Genomic DNA, 18,382 nt, shown 5'->3' with positions numbered 1-18,382 from the left:
TGGGTTTGTCTGTTTTCTGACTGTTTCCTCCTTTCCACCACTTATCTGCCCCCCAAACTCCCAGCTGTCTTCCTCAGTTTCCAGCCCCAATCTCCCAGCTTTCAACTTCAGTTTCCAACCCTAAGCTCCCAGGTTTCTGCCTCAGTTTCTTTCCTGGCTGTCTCCTCCTTGCCACTGGACTTTTTCCCTTGCACCAGTGACCTCGAGTAACCCTGGGGCCACTTGACCTTAAATAACCCCAAGCCTCAGTTCCTCAGCCCAGCTTCTCTCTTGTCTACCAGTTCTAATCTCAGTTCCAGAAACGTTCACTCCTTACACTTTCTCTCTCATCCTAACCTTCCCTCAGATACCCCAAGTACCCCAAACACACACATACATACCATACCATCCAAGTTAGGAACTCACCTGTGTGTACGTGTAGGTGGGTGGTATGTGTGAGAGCTGGTAAATATATATATATATAATGTCATTGTGTGTGTGATATATGAATTAGTGATCCATGTATGTGTACGGAGTGTGTGGGTATTGACAACTGATTGTTTTCTAATTTGTGCTGTGTAGTGTGTATGTGCTTGAATTGGTGATAGGTATGCATGTGCCTAGACTGGTTTGGATGTGTATGTGCCTGAGCTGGTAGTGTGTGTGTGTATGCATCTAATTGATTTGTGTGTGTGTATATATGTGCAATTGTGTCACACCCTCCTGTCTAACAGTGCAATATTGAGATCCTGAGAGTTCGCCTGACCCCACAGGGCAACACTATGAAAGCAGCTGGTGTTGACTTGTATTATTAGGTGAAAACATCCCTGATGCTGAAAGATTAATGCTCTGAGTGATGCAGTTAAGGGATGAGTGCCTGTTAAGAATGATTACTTTTAGCAGCCAGTGCCTTTAAAAAAACCCCCACACTGGCTAATAATCATCCCAAAGAGAGTTTATATAATTTTATTCAATTTCATGGGTTACATGTTATGTGTTTTTTTATTAAAAAAAAACTTTTTTTAATATCCTCTAGTTTCTTACTGTGGGTACAGATTGTCCTGATTTGGTGACAGTGAGATATGACTTGATAGTAGTGCTTTCCAGATTAATTAGAAATCTTTATAGTGTTATTGGAAATAAAAGTGCAGATTTCCATACCACTATAACAGGACTATTTTAAGAGTATTTGTTCCAGTCCAAATCCACTGCTAAACCATATTCAAAAATAAAACTGAAGACTAAACAAAAGATTGTTAGTTATGACCAAATTCTTACTGGAATGATTGCCCTCCAAGCCTCTAAATATCTTTAAGGACTGTAAGGATGAAAAAGAAACCAGAAAAACCTCTACACAATTATACAGTTTCCTGACTTCCTGCATGCTGCAGGAGGGGAGAAGGGAAAAGCATTCATTCTTAATAATTCAGTTTAAACCATGTTTTTAATTACTAAATTGGCTTTACTGAATATTACTAAATATTCAGACAAATCCATCCCAACATAGCGATCAATTAAAAACCCTTTAATTATTATAGTAGAGAGAGTAACAGCTATTACATTTCAGTTAGGGTATGAAACAAGCACACTATTTTATTCTGGCTTGCCTGTGTGCCCTAATTCTAGACAAAAATGGACAACATTCTATTCAATTGCATCAGTGTCATTCAGAATACTTTTGCTGATGAATTCACTGGATTTATTTTGGATTTGCATCCCTGTAAGAGAAATCACATTTTGGCCAAAAATCTATTTCACATGCTGTAGCAGACTGAAAAGGTGATCTGCACCAATAATTTATGAATCCCTTTGCATAAAAAAATCATCTGTTAACACCATAGAATTAATGCTTCACCAAGCAAAATAGCTTAAATTTGTTTTAAAAATCAATGTATCTGAGGTTGTCTTCAACCTTATTAAAAAAATTATAAGGCTATAGCTTCAGAGGAGGATGCTTTCTTTGTACTAATGATCTGCATTATTCAACAGTTTAACAAAATAGTTCAAATATTATGCTACATTCACCTGATTGGACAATTTTGACAAAAGAGCCATGGTATAGCCTAGTCAAAGACGATACATTTCTGAAGCTTTGTTAGCCGTTATTTTTTCTGTAATACTGGTGAATGCTGTTACTTTGGATTTCTAGGAGGTGCAGCAGGTAATCTTTAATATGAGGAACTGGTGATAGGACAATGCAAAAGCATTTTTCAAGTCCCTTCCATCTTTCCATAACATTGTTTGATCATTAATTCAGAGATTCATCCAGTATGTGATACAGTTCCACCAATGTTTTATCTGCTTATCTGCCTATTGCTTTTCTGACCCTTTGCCCTCTAATAATACTTGCTCCTGACTGTCATACAATCTTTTTGGTAAAAGAAAACAAGAGTTTGTCATCTTTGTCTCAAATCTCTCTCTGGTATGCCTGCTGCACCCTAGCTGTTGTCGTATCTATTCACTAACAGTTTTATATACTTTCCATTACAGAGGACAAAACACACAAATGCACATCAAAACTGATTGTTTTGGGTCATTACTATAGTTCATTTCTTACAGGTATGACCAGCACCACACCAATGTTCACAATTTTTCCAGCAAAGTTTTGTTCGTAGAGCTACTTTTTGAAGTGTTCTACCATTTTCCAAGCCAGTCACAAGAAAACCCAAGTAATTTTAAAGAACACACTTTCTAAGCAATTGAAAAGAAATAATATATTCTTCTCTCGCTTGCAGGCAAACACTAAAAAGTGATTTGCAATAGTATTCACTTAGGCTCATAGGAAAGTGGGGCTGAAAGGAACCTCAGAAGGCAGGAGTGGGCAATTACTTCAGCTGAAGGGTTGCTTAAGCTTTCGTGAGTTGTTGAGGGCCACAAGGGTAGCCCCACCCATTGACAGGTGCCCTGCCCCTGGTCGCCATCTTGGGACCAGAAGTCCCATCCCTAACCCCTGAACTTTGCCACTGGAAGTCTCTCCTCTTGCCCCAGAAATACTCCTTTTGGGGGAGTGCCATCTTGGAACTGGAAAATAAAATAAAACAATACACAAAAAAAATCATTTATCAAATATAACTTATCTTTATTTCAAAAAATATTTTTGTCCCAATTGATGCATGTTTGCATAGTGTATGTAGAGGTGATTGCATAATAACTCAAAATACAGTCTTACTCTTGCATATTGTGTGGGGTGGGGTTAAGGGGTGTACATGGGGGGTTATGTGGTTGGTGAGTAGGTGTGTGGGTGTAGGTGTGGGTATGGTAGGAGAGGGTGGGTGTTTGTGTCAGGGAGACTGTGGGTATATGTGTGGGTGTGGAGGTGTATGGGTGTGTGTGTAGGTATGGCAGGGGGTGTGGAAATGTGTTTTGGGGCTGTGGGAGGCTGTGGGTGTGTGGGGAGTACAGTGGGGGTGGGAAGTGTGGGAGGGTGTGAGTGTGGGGGAAAGGGCATGTAGGTCCAAAGAGTCTTTGGAGTTTACAAGTCCATGGTGCTGCATATGGTGGCAGTGAATGTGGCCAGCCCAGCCCAGTCCCATAGCACACAGCTCCCCATACTTCCACCCCAGCCCCCAGCTGCAGATGGTGGTAGGATGCAGGGCCAACCCCACCTGGCCCTACAACACATAGCTTCTGCCCAATTCCTTAGCCACATGTGGCAGCAGTGTGCAGGGCCAGCCCCACCCAGACCCATAGCACTCCCACCCAAGTCCCCAGCCTCACATGGTAGCACAGCATGAGGCCAGCCCTACCTGGCCCCACAGAACTCCTGCCTGAGTGCTTGGCTGCATGTGGTGGCAGGGTGCAGGTCCAGGCCCAAGCAGTACCATAGCTCTCCTGCCTCAGTGCCTGGCCACACGTGGCAGCAGCATGCAGGGCCAGCTGCACCTGGCCCCATAACACAGAGCTCCTGCCCAAATCCCTGACCACACAAGATTGCAGCTTGCAGGGCCAGCCCCACCCCCACGAGTCCCTGCAGCATGTGGCTGAGTCCGACCCAGCCCCAGAGCGTGCAGCTCCTGTGCTCCTGCCTGAGTTCCTGGCATCATGTAGTGGCAGCATGCAGAACCAGACCAGCCCCACAATATATGGCTCCCCATACTCCCATTGCTCCCCATACATCCCCCAGCAAGAGTCCCTGCCCCCCAGTAGGACCCTTACCTTAATTTCCACTCTTGAAGGGAGGGAGAGCTGGGAAACAGCCACCGTGTCACCAAGCAAAAGCCTCTTCCTCAGCCAAATGAAGGGTGTTTGTGCCCAAACACTTTCTAAGAAGAATTTGTCCAATTATTTGAGTTGGTCTAATAAAAGATATTGGATTTACCCAAAGAACCTTATTTCCCAACCGGAAGCTTCTGGCCTCTAGCGCCCCGTCCCTTGGGACTGGGGCAGGTAAAGATAGGCTTGGGTGGGGTTTGGTTGGTTAGGAACCAGAGCTGCACCTCCTTTATGGAGGCTCTGACTTTCAGAGAGAAAGCTGAGGTCTAGGGCCCATGAGAATTCTTTTGGTTTATGGAGGGGTCCCACAGGCTAGGTGGAATCTCTTGGCAGGCCAGATCCAGCCTGTGGGGCATATTATTCTCACCTCTGTCAAAGGGCATCTAGTCTAGCCCTCTGCTCAAGGCAGAATCATCCCTGACTAAACTTGAATTGAAGAAAATTACTTTCTATCATGTTAGCACTACTCTTTCCATTTCAGCAAATACTTGTTTAATTGTTTCTCAAAGCTAGTGTTCATAAAAAGTAAGATTTCAAAGGTAACTTGTGTAGTCTCAAAACAGAATTTTAATTTAGGAAATTCCCCTATGTACACTCATGCAATTCCATAACAAAGTCTGGGACAACTGATAGTAGGCATCTCTATCTCACAAGACAACAGAATTACACTGAGGCATCAGCTCACTGAACATTCATGAGTGTGGCTGTAGAGCCCATTCTTGAATAACAGTTTCTTGTGCACTTATCACATTTGAAATTCATATCAAACAATTCTGAACATGATGCAGGGATCATCCTAGAGGTTTCTGCTTCCCTCTGAACATTGGGCTCCTGCTCCTTTCTGCAAACTTTTGCAAAGTGATTGAATATTTTGCATGTGTTGTAGCACTTATCAAATGCAGGACATTGCATGGGTGTGTGGTAACCCCCACAGCATCGGCAGCTAACCATTGTTTCTTCAAGCAATTCTGTTTGGCCTCTGCTTGCCTGCTTCATAGTAAGGTCCTCCTTTCTGTATTGTCTGTGTGTTGCCTTAGGTTTTTGAAGTCTTGTAATCCTGTCTAGTTCAACTTGTTCTATTTTTTTTTCCTCCAGCTTCTGCAGCATTTGTTATCTCAGCTGCTTGGCACATTCTAACTGCCTTTTCCAAATTATGCTAAGGATCCTCTAGCAGCCTTTTCTTGGCCACACATGGCAGCAGCATACAAGGCTAGTCTCACCTTGCCCTGTAACACACAGCTCCTGCCCAAGTCTTGAGGCTTGTATCCCTTATACCCAATACTATTTGGTTGCTGATCATGGACTGTTTTAGGTCTCCAAAGGTGCACGTCCGGCTCAGTTGTTTGAGGGCTTTGACAAACTCCTTTATTGTCTCACATTCTTTCTGATGTCTCATGTGGAAATTATACCATTTAAAGGTTTCATTTTGTTTAGGTAGACAATATTCCTCAAACGTTTTTATTACTGTGTCGTAGCTTTTCTGTTCTGCATCTGACAATTGTAGGCTATTATAAAGAGACAGAGCTTCTGGGCCTACTATATTTAAAGAAAAAAACTACCTTGAGTGTATCTTCCTTTTCTGTAGCTCCACTGGCCATCATATATATGTAAAGCTCTGCTTAAATTTCTTCCAGGTTTCTGCTGCATTGCTGGACAGCTTTAATTCCTCTGGAATTCTGAGATGCTCCATTTTTCCGTCTTTCTTCACACCCCACTACTGGTTCTATATGTAGTTCTCAAAAGACCAAGGAGTTAAGCTTATAGAATGATAATGCTTCTTTATTCAGAGAGCAGTGCTCAGCCTACTGTTGAGCTATTCCCTTCTGCAATCCCCCGGCAAATGTAACAACTTACATCTAACATTCTTAAAAGGTATCCACACAAAATGTGCTAACATTTCTTCCCAGTACAATGCTGTGTATTTTGGTAGATAGCATTATAGCAATGGTAGTTCAGAAGTTGAGAGGCAAGGATTTTTTATGGTGGTATCTTTTATTGGACCAACTGCATGGTTGGAATAAAGTTAGACAAGCTTTTGAATGTGAAGCATGATGGAGATGCACTTAATTTGAAAGCTTTTCTAAATATATAGGCCTATGAAGTTTTACCCCCACTAAATGAGGAGTGGGCAAAAATATCAAATACTAAGCATGAACTCAAAGAATGTTTAAACATTCCAGGAAAAAAATGTCTTGTAGCAATGTCTAAAATGCTAATCAGAATTGGACTGCTCTTAGGCACATTATAGACAGAGAATAAAACATTTCCTGCCCATAAAAGCTGGCACATAAAAATCAGCTGAGTGAGAGAAATAGCAGCAAAAAATAAGATTGACTACTGAATACATCTGTTTGGAGATACTCTGAAAACAGAAAAGGAAACGTAATTCACAAGATACATTAATATTACTATTAGGCCCCTGGCAGACATTACCAGTAAATCATGTCTTAAGGAGTAACCCAGCCACATGTTAATGTAATTAATTGTGCAATAAAACAAGAATAACTCACAAAGTTATTACACAAACTGTGTAGTAGCTTTGTGGCTGGTTTCTATTGTGTAACAAGTTGCACTTCTGGATAGGCATCAGCGCATCAGGGCTCCCAGCTTTGGGAGGACACAGGAGCTCTCGACTCCCATGTTCTCCCAAGGCTGGGAGCCAGCCCCAATCAACTGACAGTATTCTTATTCTCAGGGGCACATCAGAGACGAGGGCTCCCAGCCTCAGGAGCATATTGGAGTCAAGGGCTCTGATGCACCCCCAAGGCTGGAAGCCCTGTTTATTTGTGATTTCCATAGTGTAGTGGAGCCCTTCACTCCATTGTACCCCAGAAGCTGGGGGCCTCAACTGATTGGGACTCCCAGCTTTGAAGACACATCAGAGTCAAGGGATCCAGAGCACCCCCAAGGCTTGGAGTGGAGATCAGCTGACTTGCTTTCTACTTGCTGGGTCAGGATCTTGAGCTCTCCCTACAATGGCAATATGGCATGCTAGAGATCTGATCCCCAGTCCTTCAATTGTGCCGCCTGCCATACATGTGTAGCCTGGCAGGAAGCACAATCGTTCGGATCTCACCACAAATTCCATGGTCCCTTTAACTGAACATCTGCAATCTACTGAGTGTGTTAACTATCTTAATAGCCAAACACTGACTAAAGATGTTTATGGCTACTCTATAGTGATTTTGAGAATGAACTACCAGCAATTAACTTGCCTTCTTTGGTACCCAGTCCATTTGAGGGGGTGGACTGGCAGAGGTTCCTCCAGCAGGGAATCCATACAATATGGCCACCTGGACATGCGCACTTCATGGACTGCATATATACCCTGTATAGTATGAAGCCTCAGCATCAGTTCCCTCCATAACACTATAGGAGATATGACTTCAAGGGAGTGAGGGAGGAGGTCTTCAGCTCAATGAATCCTTGTCAGCCAATTTGCTCATGTGGAGTTACAGTAGCTGTTGGGTAGAATTAGTTTTTGTGCTGCAGCTCTACAACAGCTCTGATGCCTGAAAGTGATGATTTCCTTCACATTTCCAATCCACCTCTCTATATGTACTTAGCCTTCTACTTCAGTCCAGACTCTGAACAGGGGATGTATGCATTACTTTTTGTTTACATTCCAGCTGAAAAAAAACCTCACACTCCTTTGGATAGATGAGGTGATGACATTAGCAGCTGTCTATATGTTTAATTCACTTCACATTTTCAGATGGGAGCTGGCATTTTGCAATGCAACATAATTACAAGAAGATCTAGAAAAATAAAATGCCAGCATCTCACTGAAATATTTATAAAGCCATTACTAGCGGATGGTATTTAGAAGTTGTTACATTACAGGGAAAACAAACAAGCATATTTTGAAGAAAACATAGTTAAGACTGTTCAGAGTTTAAAAAGTGGGGGGTTAATTTTCTTTTACATATGGCAAACATTTCAACCCTGTGCATTTTGTTTTAACATTTGGGTGGTGATTTATTTCCATGACCAGAACTTTTTGTATAAATAAGGTTTTTCCTTCTCAGAATAATGTAAACTTTTTTTTGGCTCTATTCAAGATAGCATCAAAACATTATCAAATAGTTCTAAATATTTCCATTATTACACAGTAGTTAAATTCTACTTAAACATTACAGGTGTATGTATCCATACATACAAGCAAGTGCACTTGCAGCTGCTCAAATAACAGTGGTACAAATTTGTGCCAGAGATTTGTGCCTCAGCACACGTACCTGAACATGCACCTTGGTGTGGGGCAAATGGTGCCATATGGGGCACACTCACCCTGCCCAGCTTCTCCTGGATCTTCAGTGAAGGGGAGCTAGAAACTGCAGCCAGCACCTGTACTAGCCCCAGGAGTATATAAAGCTACCCTGGCGAACAGCTCAGGAAGCTTCTGAGGCCCAGTCACTTGGTGTCTGGGAACACTAGCCCCTTGTGCCAGCTGGACTGCTGCAGCAGCCCTAACCTAGAGTGGCCCCTGAACCCTCTACCCACTGCAGCAGTCTGGCAGTGGGGGGTGCTGCCTGGCTGTGACCTGCTGCCCTCTGTGACAGCATCTGGCCCCTCAGACCTGCTGCCCCATGGCTGCACACCTGCCAGACTCAGATGGGGACTGCATAACCACCTGGGCTATGGTATGGGCACTGCATCATAGCCTCCTGTACCTCTGGGCCAGTTGCCAGTGGGCCATGGCTGTACAGTTGGCATTCATGTGGCACTGCTGTTACGTCTTCTGGTGCTCCCACTTTGTCATCTGGGCAGCGATTGTCCAGAAGATGTGGTCATTGCGGTAGCCAGCTTTGAACTGTTGAAGTGTGTCCTCCTGGCCACAAATAACCAGGAAGTCAGCCACCTCATATGCCCTCCGACTGGGTCCCTGGTGCTGGCACTGGGCAGGTTCCTCTGCCCCGTTCTCACCACTTGCCTCACCAGCAGGGATCCTGGTGTTCTCTGTTTAAAAACTGCAAATTCTCTGATAAAAAAGCCCCCAAAAAACAACCCAAATTCTCTCCTTAAAATACCCCAAATCCACGTTCTTCCGCTACTAAAACGAAACACCATTATATATAGAGAGATCAGTTAGGCAATGTTTTACTGCTATATTTACAATTTTAAAGCAATTTGGAAGCCTCTCAGTGCCTCTATCATCACAATAAAATGAATTCTAAAAATCTATACACTTTGGTATTTGCTTTTAGCCTTTTTATCTTAGAAAAATCAAGGATGCCCCTGTCACCAGGATGTAGGGCACTGAGCAGCAGTCTAATGCCAGTGCCCTGCCCCTGCCCCTGCCCCTCACTCCTGACCCACAGCCCCTGCTTGCCTCCCACTAGCTCCCTCCTGACAGAAACTCTGTCTCAGCACCAAGACATTAGTCCAGCTGCAGCTGTGTCACCTGCTACTTTGTGGCTGTAAACAGTGCCATCCCTTATTGTTCTGCTCGCTGCGCCTGTGCCCAGGCCACAGCAATCCCTATGCTGCTTCTGGGAAGCCTTAGACTGGGGCTCAAGGACTGAACTAGGCAAGCCCCTTTGCTTCCAGACTGGCCTTCCCCCCTGCACAGGCTGTTCTAGGGGGGCAAAGGAGCTCTAAACCTGGCTTCTGTCAGCCTCCCTTACCCAGAGCATTCCCCAGTACCCAACCTGCATCTCTCTCGCACACACACACCCCTGCTACCACCTCCACACTTCCCCCAGCCCATCACCCCCCCAATTGGTTCCTGGGACCAGGTACCCCCAGGCTTGGGCCACATGTCCCAGCACCATTGTGGGCATGGGGCAGGACTCCAGCAGGTGCCATCACGTCTGGAGGCTGAGCATGCAAACTGTGAGATTTCTTGGGGAGATATGGGGTTGAGGGGGAAGGGGTGTGGGGGTAGGTATGGGGCTTGTGTGGAAGACTGTGGGGGTACAGGTGACTGGTCAGGAGGGGTTGATCTGCTGCCCACCCCCCTGCATGGTGCACAGCCCCCCCACCCCAAGCAGCAGTGTGCTGTGCCATAGGGGCACTCATGGCCCACTCCTGGCAGAGCCCTCCAGCAGTGTGCAGCACCACCTCAGAGCCAGCAGCTGCACATGGTGCATGGCATCAGCCTGCCCCCTGGTGAACACCTTCAGACAGGACTGGGCCACTCTTGCTGTCACCCAGGGTCCCAGCATTGCACATGCAAGCCTCACACCCTCAGGCTGGGCTGGGTTCTGCTTCCATGGAGATGGTCCGGCCCAATGGTGCACAGAACACATGCAGACAGGACCCAGCCTGGCCCAATAAGGTGTAGCATCTGTGTGTGGTGCTGGGAGCCATTGGTGACAGCAAGAGTGGCTCGGTCCTGTCTGAATGTGCTCACCAGTGTCTGGGCCAATGTCATGTGCAGCCGCTGGGTCTGAGGTGGCACTGTGTGCTGCCGGGGGACTCTGCTAGGAGTGAAGCATGAGTGCCCTTATGACCCGGCTGGCTCTGCCCTGTGTAGGGGGCAGGCAGGGGACTCATCCCACCTCAACAATCCCCCACAGTCCCCCCCACGCACAATCCCCCCACTGCACACAGCCCCCTAACCCCCCACACACAGTTTACCCCACAGTCCCTCCACCCCCATGTCCATGCTTTCCTGGGACAATGCCTAGGTCTGAGCCACTCCTGCAGCCTTGCCCCGCTCCTATTTTCCCTAGCACAGTAAGGCAGCATGGTGGAGCAGCAGGGGCACACAACAGCCATAGAGATGCTCTGGCTATGTGCTAGAGCATAATTCTGGAGGACTCAGCCTCCGACTGCTTCAGAGCACACTCTATGCCCTGCGCCACTTTTTTCCAGCAAGTTTTTTTTTTTTGATACCAGGATTTTCCAGTATCAAAACTAGAGTCCATGATGCAAATATGCAGCATGGAGAACATTTTTTGTTCCCAGCATGCTTTTTACAGCATCTCAAACTGCTTTGAGATGCTGCAACAGGCACATGCTTGCTCATCTGGACACGACCTACTTGAGTTATTGTTTGCTTTTTGTATTCGAAGACAACAGCCATTGTTATACTTTATTAAACTTGTAAATTGCTATGCAGGGTCAATAAGTGACTTAACAATTTTATTAGAAGACCTGGTCATTTCCACTCAAAATGTGAGTTGATGAAAAATGTGGTTGACAAAAAATAGTTTTTCAGGGGACAATAAGTATGCTTAAATCTTTGTATTCCATTAATTAATCCAAAAACTTTTCTTTCAGATTATAGCAACATTAACTAAATTGTGGATAGATTCCTCATTCCCCTGTTCTGCTCTTCTATTGTCGTGGATACCCATTACTTATTGCAGCACTTCATTTCTGTCAAGGGAGACATCATAGTTCAGGACAGCCAAGGGATAATGGAGATACAGGACATCCAATGTACACATTCTTCAAGAATTACCATGGTTAGTTATAAAGATAGATTAAGGTGGACCTGACCAGCTTGACATTTCCAAGGCTATTTTTTTCAGAACTTACTGACGCATCAAAACATATTTTCTCAGAAGAGAGAAAATCTTGGAGTGGAGGGAATGGGTATAAAAACTTAAATAAATAATTATGTACAAGTTATTTTTACAAATATTCAATCTGGAGAAATAGGAGCATGGGATTAGAAAGGGCCTATTAGGCCATAAAGATCAGCCCTCAGAAACACTGTTAGTTTATTTTGTTATTTAATTTATTTTGGAAAGCTGCAATAAGTCCTTTACCCTATCTTCTCTATCTAGTCAACTCTGGAGTAATGAATACTCTTTGGGAACAAAAAAAATGGTATTTTTTGCTAATTTTTTCTGAGGAAAAATAAGGGGATTTACTGGACTGTTGTTTGACCATCTTGTTCCAGAATATGCTTTATTTCAAAATAAAAGAAATTACACCAAGACTGTTCCCAAACTCTTCAATACTATAGTAATTTCTCCTCCAGAGGGAAATCCCTGCTAGTCCTTAGCAGAAGGATAACTATATAATTGAAGGAAGCAATTTTCAGTAAGCAGTCAACTTGATATTCTATGGTTAGTACATTCAGAATATGCCAAATTTAAACTATATTTCATTTTTTTTTCAAGATTAAGGCTTAATATTATACTATCTACCTTAAATGTAGTTAAAGATATATAGTAATATATCATCTCTTTCCTACATCTACTACAACGCTGTAAAATATTTTTAATTAATTGGTTTAATATGAAGCATTATAAAATTGGACATAATGTGCAATTTCCAGGTCTAATAATTGCACTAGGAAAGAAGGGATTTTGCACTGCAAAACTAGTAACAGCACCATGAACTTTGTATTGTAGCACAAGTTCAGTGAGGAGATTCTCTGCCACAGTATATGGAGAAAAATAACTGTAATCTCCTTAAAAAACTTAAGACAGGCTTGAAAGTTCTTCCCCATAATGAAAAAAAAAAATGGAGCAAATCTGTCTCATTAGAAATTATTTGCCTTCACTGTCTACTTCAGGATTTTTTTCCTGAACATCAGCATGTTATTCAGCAACTTTACAGGCAGAATAAATATTTAAGTATTAAATGTATATCCTACCCTATCCAGAAGGCTTAGAGCAGCTTACAATAAACAAAAAAACCCCACAGCTAGGATTCCTAAAACAAAACCCAGGAGCCAGGTAGTAGAGACAAGGGGGTCTATCATCCAGGTAGCTGCAGGCTCCAGCGGTACTGAGAGGGGAAAAGAGGCAAGAGGGGCAGCCAGGGTAGTGAAAGGGTCTTGGCAGCTATAGGGGAAACCTTTTTCCCCCAGCCATGGAGGTACCCTTTGCACCCTCCCCCAAGGTCCTCCCAATTGTCATGCTAAGCAAAGGAATAAAAACCTTAACTTAGTGGGGGGGGGTACCCCCTTGCTTCACCCTACTCTTTCCCCTCAGTACATAGCTGCCAGGACCCTAAAGGTTCTCTGATGTCACTACCTTGCTCCTTCCCCTGCTCCACACAGTGAAGCCTGTACCCACGGGAGTAGCAGCTACCTGTATCCACCACCTCAATTAATCAGGGCCAAGTCCCCCTTAACAGCTCCTCATTATGGTACTGTACCTGAGTGAGGGTCTACACAATCAACCATATCATTAAAGGAGGCTCATGACATTTGTATTATATAACTTTGTTTTTATTTCAATTTGTGATGTGTTAAAACAAGTTAGATTTTTTACTGCCAGAAGTAGTAAACACTCTGGCCCAAAGAGTTTCTGACGTGAGGAGTTTATGGCAGAAGTGGGGCATGGCAAGTAAGGATCACTGCAGGCACCAACATTCACAGTTGAGAACAGAAAATGCAACTTTTCTGTGAGCATTCCTGACAATAAAACTCACTGTCCCAAATCTTCAGAAAACAGAAAAAGGGTCAAGCTGGACTAAATCATACATATTTTAATTCAAATTAATATTCATATAAAAATAAATGGGTATTTAGCCAGCTCTAATTATACTTTTCATTAAAACTAACTTTTAGAAACAAAACAAAGAAAGGGATGTTTGACATGAAAGTAGAATTTGAAATTTGTATTGCAAGAGGAAAATAATGCATTAAGTATTCTGTGAAGACTACTGTAAAGGTGGCTATAAATAAATGATAAAATCAGTTCAACGAAGACTGAAAAAATGCCTCTACATACAGGAATTAAACACATTTTATTTAACCCATAGAAAGAGAAAAACTAGTGAATGCTGATTAGAAAAAGATTCATGAGCTGGCCACGATGCTGCCTGCCATGGTGGTAAAATTCCTGAGATTTATTGTCCAAAAGAATTCAAAGAGCATGTTTATAACACTTTTGAAGCAAGGGCTAATAACTACACTCTTCCCTATACTCTTCAACCTCAGATTCTCAGTTGTAAATTCTGGCTCCACATATGTAGCTGATCACACCACATACTATTTTGGGGTAGATTCTTAACAAAGGAAAAACAAAGAAAGTATCACCATTCTTCCCTCCTCTCTTCCTTCCCCCAGTCTTTGATTACCTTATTCTGGTGTAGGTCCAAACCTTCACTGCCTCCATGGCAGAAATGAACCATAACTGTCTGCTGTCAAAGTGCATGGAGGCAACTAATTCCAAAACATATTTTACATAATTACCCCTCCCAAGGAAAAGTCCATGCAGTATAATACCTAATGAGTCACAGCACTACTAGCTGGGATGATACAGTTGGGGATGGTCCTGCTTTGAGCACGGAGTTGGACTAGATGACCTGAAGTCCCTTCCAAAATATAATTTTCTATGATCCTTTGACTAGGCAGCATCCACTATCTGCCCACTTCCCACAGTTTGACAATAGAAGTGAAAGGTGGGATGTTTGCTTTAATCTTATCTTGAGAAACAAAAATCATAGATTGTGAAATAGCTTTAACTGGTATAAAATATACCAGCCAGTCAAGAGTCACCAAACCACAAAACTGCATGTTACAAGTCAACCTTTGAGAGACAGCCTGTCACTCTACAACTGTAAACTCCCACAACAGCTGTGGAGTGAGACAATGACTAATGGGGGTGGACAAGGGATAGAGTCTAGGAGCTGAAACTAGACTGCAGAACTCATTGCTATATTGAGCTAGAACAGCTAAAGGCCTCACCTCCTTCAGTACTGTATAAAGAAATCTTCTCTTTAACCTTGCTTTCTTGTGACATATACTGTCAAAAAACAGATAATTTTTAAACTGTTAGGAAGCTGCCCAAAACTGCCAGTTATGAATGTCAGTATAAGGGAAATTCTAGATCACAAAATAGGAAGGGTAGAGTATTTATACGCAACTTTGCAGGAACAGGGAGGGTATATGTTTTGGTTAGAAGCTATGGGCCGCATGTTTCATAGATTCATAGATTGTAGAGTCGGAAGGGACCACAATGGATCATTGCGTCTGACCCCCTGCCCCTGGCAGGAAAGAGGATCGAGGTCAGATGACTCCAGCCAGGTGACTATCTAAGCCTCCTCTTGAAGACCTCCAAGCTAGATGATAGCATCACCTCTCTTGGAAGCCCATTCCAGATCCTGGCCACCCTTTCTGTGAAAAATTTCTTCCTAATATCTAACCTAAATCCACTCTCAACTAGTTTACACTTGTTATTCCTAGTCACTCCCTGGGGCGCCTTAGTAAATAGCGCTTCCCCTATTCCCCGTTGACCTCCCCTAATAAATTTATAGGCAGCCACAAGATCTCCCCTCAGCTGTCGCGTGTGAAGACTGAAGAGATTCAGCTCTCTCAACCTCCCCCTGTAGGGTCTATCATGAAGGCCACTAATCATGCGAGTGGCCCTCCTCTGGACCCTCTCGAGATTCCCCGTGTCCCTCTTGTAGTGTGGCGCCCAAAACTGGACACGGTATTCCATCTGCGGAGTGACAAGTGCCGCATAGAGGGGGAGCATCAACTCCTTTGATCTATTAGTCATGCACCTGCTAATGCACAACAAGGTGCGATTGGCCTTGTTGATGGCCTCGTGACACTGCCAGCTCATGTTCATCTTGGAGTCAATTATGACTCCAAGATCCCTCTCTGCCTCCAAGCTGCTGAGAAGGACACTCCCCAACCTATAGGTGTGCTGGGGGTTCCTCCTTCCCAGGTGGAGTACCTTACATTTATCTTTATTAAATTGCATCCTATTTCTCTCTGACCATTGATCCAACCTGTCCAGGTCAGCCTGAATCTGCTCCCTGCCCTCCGGTGTACTAACTTTGCCCCATAACTTGGTATCATCAGTGAACTTGGAGAGGGTGATCTCCCATGTTTAGATCTCCCATGACCACTGCCTCCCTCGCCTGTGTGGCATCTGCTAGCTGCCCGGAGAATACATCATCTAGCTCTTGATCCTGATGAGGAGGCCTGTAGTAGACCCCCACAACCAAGTCCTTTTCTCCTGGCCCCCCCTGGATCCTGACCCACAATGCCTCGGTGTTCCCCTCCTCCACCCCTGCCTTAATGATGTAAGAGGTATACTGCTCCTTAACATAGATTGCTACCCCCCACCTTTTTTCCCCACTCTATCACGCCTATACAACCTATACCCCTCAATGCCCACCACCCAGTCGTGTGTAGAATCCCACTATGTCTCAGTTAATCCAACTAGGTCATACTGGGTGCTAGCAAGCAAGAGTGCGAGCTCCTTCTGCTTGTTCCCCATACTCCTGGCATTTGTATAAAGATATTTTAGTTCCCCAAAGGGGGCTCTTGGTGCCCCTGTGCCTTGATGGTGTGTGTTCCCTTTATTACTTACCTGGTGTGGTCTGGTGCTTTGTTTATTTCATAGATTTCATAGACATTAGGGCTGGAAGGGACCTCGGAAGATCATCGAGTCCAGCAGCCTGCCCAAAGGGCAGGAAGTCAGCTGGGGTCATAGGATCCCAGCAAGATAAGCATCCAGTTTCATCTTGAAGGTGTTCAATGTAGGCGCTTGAACCACCTATGGTGGCAGGCTGTTCCAGACCTTGGGGGCTCGGACAGTAAAGAAATTCTTCCTTATGTCCAGCCTGAAATGGTCTTGTAGTAATTTATGACCATTCGACCTAGTTGTCATCCCTTGGGGCACTCTGGTGAACAAACGTTCCCCCAGATACTGGTGGTCACCCCTGATAAATTTATAGGTGGCCATCAGATCCCCCCTGAGCCTGCGCTTTTCCAGGCTAAAGAGCCTCAGGGCTCTCAGCCTGTCATCGTAGGCTCTGCTTCCCTGACCTCTGATCATGCGCATGGCTCTTCTCTGGACTCTCTCAAGCTTCTCCACATCCTTTTTGAATTGTGGAGCCCAAAACTGGATGCAGTACTCCAGCTGCAGCTTCACCAAGGCCAAGTACAAGGGAAGAATGACATCCCGGGATTTGCTTGAGACGCATCTATGGATGCAAGCCAGCGTTTTGGTCGTTTTACTAGCCGCAGCATCGCATTGCAGGCTCATGTTCATCTTGTGGTCAATGATGACCCCCAAGTCTCTTTCTTCCATAGTGTTAGCCAACATAGCACTCCCGAGCCTATAAGGATGCTGTGGGTTTTTCTTCCCTTTATGGCTTACCAACCCCTTAATACTTACCTGGTGCGATCTGGCATCTTGTTTGTGGTTTACCAACCCTGGGCTCTCTTCGACCACCGGTTCCCCAACCCCCATTGAGCCTAGTTTAAAGCTTTTCTGAGGAGATCAGCCAACCTGCGGGCAAACAGATACTTACCTCTGGGAGAGAGATGAAGATCATCATCTCCCAGGAGATGTTCTTAAAGGACTAATAGTAAAACAAACAAATTGTATAATATTGTTGAAGTTAGATACAGCTGTTAAAGAAAGTGCTTACCATGTAGTTTCTGGGTACATTCTACACATTCAGATATACATGCCTCCAAAGAAAGAATACCTTCCCTATCTGCTCCTGCAGACTGTCATGATTCACTTATGATTAATAAGTGAGCCCTGGGACTCCTAGGATCCCCAGGACCCCCAACAACCCCCAGCCTAGCCAGAGGTAAGCAGGGGCCATGGTGGGAGGGACTTAGCCCAGCTGCGGGGAGGCAGCTGAGAAAGGTCGGGCCCCGTGGCTCCTACTTTGCCCAGACCTGCAGGAAGCCACGCAACCGGAGCCTCATGAACAGAACGCACAAACAGGCCCGGCATGTGAGTTAGCATAGGAGTTTGCGCAGGACAGCCCCAAGGCCCTATGCAGAGAACCTCAAGGGAGTGGTAAGCACAGTAGCATCCTAACTACTACTGGCACAATGGTGGGTGGGACGTGTCCCACCACAACATTCCCTTTGTGGCTAGATCCTTCCCCTCCAGTACTTCTGAGGCCTCCACCCAGACAGGCCCCATGGTTCTGGCCTCCATTGAGATGGAGCCCCTTGATCTTCTAGCAAAACCCCCAGTTTTTCTTTTTTTAATACATATATATATATATATATATATATATATGATAGATATGCATTCCCTTCCCCAATTATTTCTGGTTTTTCTCTCTCTCCTTCTCTGTTCCCTATAAACAATCATAAGCGAGCTCAGACTGAGGATAAGCTTTAACATATTTATTTTGGTAGCAAGTTTTTGGTTTTAGATATCCATTGTTTTATATTGTATTATTATTGGGTTTCTATTGATTTTTACTGTTGTATATTGTATTATTATCATTTTCATATTGATTTTTATTGTTGCATATGGATATTGTATAGTTTAGGCCTGTGTTTGTAAGTGAACCA

At 44.2% G+C, this 18,382-nt stretch overlaps 1 long non-coding RNA gene across 1 annotated transcript; it reads right to left on the bottom strand.

Moving 5' to 3' along the window:
- Positions 1-1,489: 1,489 nt before the first annotated feature.
- On the bottom strand, positions 1,490-12,858 carry LOC109282281 (uncharacterized). Its single transcript, XR_002089220.2, has 3 exons — positions 12,746-12,858; positions 4,135-4,241; positions 1,490-3,000 (listed from the first exon to the last, which is right to left on the bottom strand). It is a non-coding gene; the product is annotated as an uncharacterized LOC109282281 (long non-coding RNA).
- Positions 12,859-18,382: the final 5,524 nt, after the last annotated feature.

This window comes from Alligator mississippiensis, chromosome 5 (genome assembly GCF_030867095.1).
Source record: "Alligator mississippiensis isolate rAllMis1 chromosome 5, rAllMis1, whole genome shotgun sequence".
NCBI lineage: Eukaryota > Metazoa > Chordata > Crocodylia > Alligatoridae > Alligator > Alligator mississippiensis.
The sequence above is the reverse complement of the archived record's forward strand: the minus strand, read 5'-3'. Positions and strand labels throughout refer to the sequence as shown.